General features: G+C 42.5%; 1 long non-coding RNA gene across 2 annotated transcripts in view; it reads right to left on the bottom strand.

The window, feature by feature from the left end:
* Positions 1-862: 862 nt before the first annotated feature.
* LOC133556397 (uncharacterized) overlaps positions 863-6,000 on the bottom strand; it is a 121,936-nt gene continuing 116,798 nt past the window's right edge. For both annotated transcript variants that reach the window (XR_009807512.1, XR_009807511.1), the window contains exon 4: positions 863-1,030. This is a non-coding gene — a long non-coding RNA (uncharacterized LOC133556397). The remainder of the gene's footprint in view (positions 1,031-6,000) is intronic.

Raw genomic sequence — 6,000 nt, 5'->3', positions numbered from 1 at the left:
TTGGGTTAAAAGTATTTTTTCCAAACCAGTTTTTATAATCCGCTAACAATGTGACGTTGTTGAGTGTTAGTGCTGTCTCGAGCACGGCAGAGTAACCGTGTAATACTCTTCCATATCAATAGGTGGCAGCAGGTAGCTAATTGCTTTGTAGATGTCTGGAACGATGACAATGGTTTGTCGTGATCCCAATTCGCAAACGACAGCGGGAGACAGGGTGCAGGTACCACAAAAATAATCAAAAGGCGAGTGCCGCTAAGAAAAGGCATCGAAGCGTAGAGAAGGCTATGCAGGACCAAACTAAAACAGAACTGACTGCAAAGTAAACGAAAACAGAAAGCTGGACGACAGCAAAGACTCGTGGAGCAGAGACGGCGTCCACAAAGTACATCCGAACATGTCTTGACAATCTACAATGTCCACACAAAGAAGGATAGCCTACGCACAACTTAAATATTCTTGATAGCTGAAACAAAGCAGGTGCGAGAAATAGCGTTCAAAGGAAGACATGAAACTGCTCCATAAAAATACCAACAAAACAGGGAAAGCCACCAAAATAGGGGTGCAAGACAAGAACTAAGACACTGCACACAGGAAAACAGCAAAAAACTCCAAATAAGTCACGGCGTGATGTGACAGGTCGTGACAGTACACTGACTTTGAGACAAGAGCTATAGTGACGGGTATGGTATGAATTCATATTCAATAATTGCGAGAACAACTTTTTGCTGTCAATATCGACCGCTGAGTTTCATTTTGTTCTATGTTCTGCCCTTGGATTTTTTCAATGAAACAATTGTGCCTGGATTGAAAAACATTGCTTTAGCAAACAAGGAAATAACTAGCAGCAAACATCCCTGCTGGTTTAAGAGTTTTTTTTATTTTCGTTGTCAAAAGACACACACAGGGGCATTTAAAAAGTCAGGTAAAACCAAAAAAATACACGGACACTCCAGCTCCCAAAAATGAAGTTGATATGAAAAAAGGCTCCTTTTTTTTGGGCGGGGTCCACTCCTGAGGTGCAAGGCCACGCCTAAAAGGAAAAACAAAACACAATATTAGAAAAAATACGATACAGAAATGGTATAATTCATTTTTCCAACACTTCTATCCAACGTGACAAGGCGGTTACCAGTCAATGACAGGACACATTTATATACACAATACAATAAATACAACAAACAAATAATACAATATCATACACACATACAGGGCAGGCCAAAAGTTTGGAGACACCTTCTCATTTAATGTGTTTTCTTTATTTTCATGACTATTTACATTGTAGATTGTCACTGAAGGCATCAAAACTATGAATGAACACATGTGGAGTTATGTACTTAACAAAAAAAAGGTGAAAGAACAGAAAACATTTTTTATATTCTAGTTTCTTCAAAATAGCCACCATTTGCTCTGATTACTGCTTTGCACACCCTTGGCATTCTCTGCATGAGATTCAAGCCCGCCTGTGAAGTGAAAACCATTTCAGGTGACTACCTTTTGAAGCTGGACATATTTCCTGAGTTTTTGAATATAATATGAGTAAAAAAAAGATTTTGTAACATTAAAAAATATTGATTTTAATCATGGTAGTATTGACTAGATACACTCTTGTACTTGGTATCATTACAGTGGATGTCAGGTGTAGATGGCATTTGGCATTTGTTTACATTGTGACGCTGGTGAGCTATTGTGTCCTCCTACGGTGTGTAGTGAAGCATGTTTCGCTATTCCTCGTCCTGCAGGGATGACACTTGTAAGAAACTCACTTATTAGCCATGTCTTAAAGCACCTCTTCCTTTCAGTGTTATAACTTCACCTTTATCTTTAGTTCTTAGAGCAAAATGCGTCCGTTCTCCCTTTTCTGTCTACACACAGTGTCTGCTTGTAAGTACTCAGTGATTGTGCGCTGCAGAACATGCTCCTCTGCTCGTAAAACCAGCAATGTCATGACGTGACGAGGACGCGCCGTCATGCCTGTAAAAAGATTGATAAATGGCGAACGGGTACTTTTCAAACAGAGTATAGTACAGTTTTTCATTAGTACTGTGATACTATACTAGTATCGCTGTATCGTACAACCCTAGTGCCGATACATGTGTACGTATATTGTACATGTGAAAAAAAAAAGAAAATATTATACAGCTGGATGGAGGGCGGAATGAACGAGTTCCCGAATCGAACACTGTGGGATAGCGATTCGCGGATAGGCAATTATATCATCCGCAACCGCGTCACCAAAGTCGTCATTCACCCGCCGTCCACCCGAACCAACATTTTATCAGAAACGCATCCGTCCGCCACCCGCCCGCTGAAATACATCAGAGGTTGGCCACCTTTACCACTCACAGAGCTGTCTAAACCCGTTTCACAGAGTAACGAAGACAATTGGAGCCGCTAAAGTTAGCGCGATTATCCAATTGGCGTTCATCCTGATGACAAGGATATGGGCGTGCTGTGAAGCCATTGCCTTTGACGCCTTCAACAACATGTACACACCGACTGTTAGTCTGGCATCATGTTGTGTGCAGCTTCTGCAATCACACTTACAAGATTGAAAGGCATACTGGGTGACACAGAGTAAACTGATGGTTGTGATATAAATAACTTTAACACTTACAAATATGTGCCACGCTGTGAAGCCACACCAAACAAGATTGACAAACACATTTCGGGAGAACATCCTCACAGTAACACAACATGAACGCAACACAACAAATACCCAGAATCCTTTGTATCGTTACACTTCCTGAATATATTTTCCACCCCCGCGCCCCCGACACCGCCCACCTTACCGACGCATTGGGTGGGGTGGGAGGTGGCGGGGTTTGCTGCTAGCGTGGTGTATAAAATAGTCAGAATTGTCATGGATACAAAGGATTCTGGGTATTTGTTGTGTTGCGTTTAGGTTGTGTTACTGGGAGGATGTCCTCCCGAAATGTGTTTGTCAATCTTGTTTGGGGTGGCTTCAAAGCGTGGTGGATATTACTAAGAGTGTTAAAACTGTTTATATCTCAACCATTAGTGTACTCTGTGTCACCCAGTATGCCTTGCAGTTGTGTGCGTGTTACCACGGAAGCCACACACAACATGATGCTGGACTGACAAGCAGATTGTACATGCTGTAGTGGGCGACAAAGTCAATGACTTCATAGCACGGCCTAATACTTATTATCTGGGTGACTGCCGGTAGTCATTCTAGAGAATATTAGGTCTCCTATTGACTTCTTCGCTTTGTGACATGGGTCTTAAATTGCTCTTTGAATGGCAAAGGATACCGATCCCAGAACCATGTATATCAAATATTCCGGATGATTCAACCGCCACCCGGCCGAATCTAATTAAAATCTATTTTTTCGTCATGTCACCTGCCGGACTACGCGGATGAGACCGCAAACCGCGCATCTCTACTGTGGGAACAAAGCTGAAGGAGCCTGTTGGAGTAGAACTCAGCTGTTCCTCAATTGTCTGCTGGAGTGGGTGGGCAGCATTGTCCAGAGTCCTCCTATCCCTCACTGACACAAACGCCTCCAACTGCTTGCCAATAGTTTGGCCGGCTTTCCAAAGCTCTTACACAAGTTTCTACACCTTTGCAACATAACCTGAGACACACCACTCGTCATCGTTGGTCAGAAGTTTTCACCACACCTGTGACCACAACACACACACCACCTGTGTGTGGATCTGGTCTGTGTTGAAGCACTTGTAGAGTTACATCACATCCCGGAGTAATGAAAGAGGTCGAAGAGCAGTGAGTTTGTGTGTGTACCACAAAGACTTCAACAATAGTGGCTGACATTACACCCCCCCCCCCCCCCCCCACACACACACACACACACAACACTGCACGTTTCCCCCTTTCTTCCTCCTGCACTTCTCACATGTATTGTCTTACATGATGTCCTTAGAACCCGATAAGACAGCCGCTGACATTTTCCCATCCCTTTATGAGCTGGGGACACATGGCCTGGGAGTGTCTCGGGGTTACAACTGCTTATTATTCTCCAGGAGGAAACGACTCAGGGTACGTTTACACAACAGCGGACACATTAGTTGTGTAATCAAATGTGCACTTTCCGCGGAGACGCATTCGACGCGCAAACACAAATGTGGTGGTTGTGGTTGAGATGTACTCAAGAACGCCAACAATGAACTTGCAGTACGTACAGTCATGGTCAAAAGTTTACATACACTTTGGCTGTCTTGAGTTTCCAATAATTTCTACAACTCTTATTTTTTGTGATAGAGTGATTGGAGTACATACTTGTTGGTCACAAAAAACATTTATGAAGTGTGGTTCTTCTATGAATTTATTATGGGTCTACTGAACATGTGACCAAATGTGCTGGGTCAAAAGCATACATACAGCAATGTTAATATTTGCTTACATGTCCCTTGGCAAGTTTCACTGCAATAAAATGCTTTTAGTAGCCATCCACCAGCTTCTGGAACGTTTCTGGTTAAATTTTTGACCACTCCTCTTAACAAAATTGGTGTAGTTCAGCTAAATTTGTTGGTTTTCTGACATGGACTTCTTTTTTCTGCATTGTCCACACGTTTAAGTCAAGACTTTGGGAAGGTCATTCTATAATCTTAATTCTAGCCTGATTTAGCCATTCCTTTACCACTTTTGAAGTGTGTTCGGGGTCATTGTCCTGTTGGGAACACCCAACTATGCCCAAGACCCAACCTCCGTGCTGATGATTTTAGATTGTCCTGAAGAATTTAAGTTAAAGTTAAACTTCAAGTGCCAGTGATTGTCAGACACACACTAGGTGTGACGGAATTATTCTCTGCATTTGACCTATCACCCTCGATCACCCCCTGAGAGGTGAGGGGAGCAGTTGGAGGTAATCTTCCCTTTTTATCATCCCATCTACTCTCTGTAAAGCACCAGTTCCATTGGCAGCCAAACAGGCCTAGAGCACCACCGGCGTCATGCTTGACAGTAGGGTTGGTGTTCCTGGGATTGAAGGCCTTACCTTTTCTCCTCCAAATATATTACTGGGTATTGTGGCCAAACATGCAGCTAAATTTTTGTTTCATCAGACATCACATGAACAAAGAAAAGACCTTCTGGAGGAAAGTTCTGGGGTTTAGATGAAACACAAATTGAGCTGTTTGGCCACAATACCCAGCAATATGTTTGGATAAGAAAAGCCCTGACTTAAATGTGTGGACAATGCTGAAGAAACAAGTACATGTCAGAAAACCAACACATTTTGCTGAACTGCACCAAATTGGTCAAGAGGAGTGGTCAAAAATTAAAGCAGAAGCTTGCCAGAAGCTTGTGGATGGCTATTAAAAGCAGCTAATTGCAGTGAAACTTGCCCAGGGACAACCAAATATGAGCATTGCTGTATGCATACTTTTGACCCAGCAGATTTGGTCTCATTTTCAGTAGACCCATAATAAATTCATAAAAGAACCAAACTTCATGAATGTTTTTTGTGACCAATGTGCTCCAATCACTCTAATACAAAAAAATAAGAGTTGTAGAAATTATTGGAGACTCAAGACAGCCATGACATTATGTTCATTACAAGTGTATGTAAACTTTTGACCACGACTGTATGTTTGTACCCAAATATAAACCTTTTTTAGGAACGAAATGTGTAACCGTTCCCTAATGGTTTGAGGGCCTGTCTTTAATCCGCTTGAACTCCCAGACTCCACTGGACTACGAGCACCACTTCCTCCATCGCTCCCACCACACCTGGGGCTCAGGCATTAAGATATTACATTTCCCTGTAACTATGGCGCTGGCTGACAACATATGTCATGGGGCTCACTTTATCCGCTGATGACTTGAGTCCAAAAACAAAACCATTTCAACTCCACTGTGTGGTGTCCTTGTGTGTCAGAGGGACATCGACTAAGACCCTGTCCACATTAAGCCGGATAACTCAATTAAGTAATAATTATTTAGCATATGCTCCGTTTCGGCCACACTAAATCATCATTTAAAGTTCCCCTCCTTGGATAATTTTTTACACGGGTAAGTAC

The sequence above is a fragment of the Nerophis ophidion genome, linkage group LG07 (genome assembly GCF_033978795.1).
Source record: "Nerophis ophidion isolate RoL-2023_Sa linkage group LG07, RoL_Noph_v1.0, whole genome shotgun sequence".
NCBI classification, from domain to species: Eukaryota; Metazoa; Chordata; class Actinopteri; order Syngnathiformes; family Syngnathidae; genus Nerophis; species Nerophis ophidion.
This window is presented reverse-complemented; position numbering and strand designations above follow the sequence as displayed.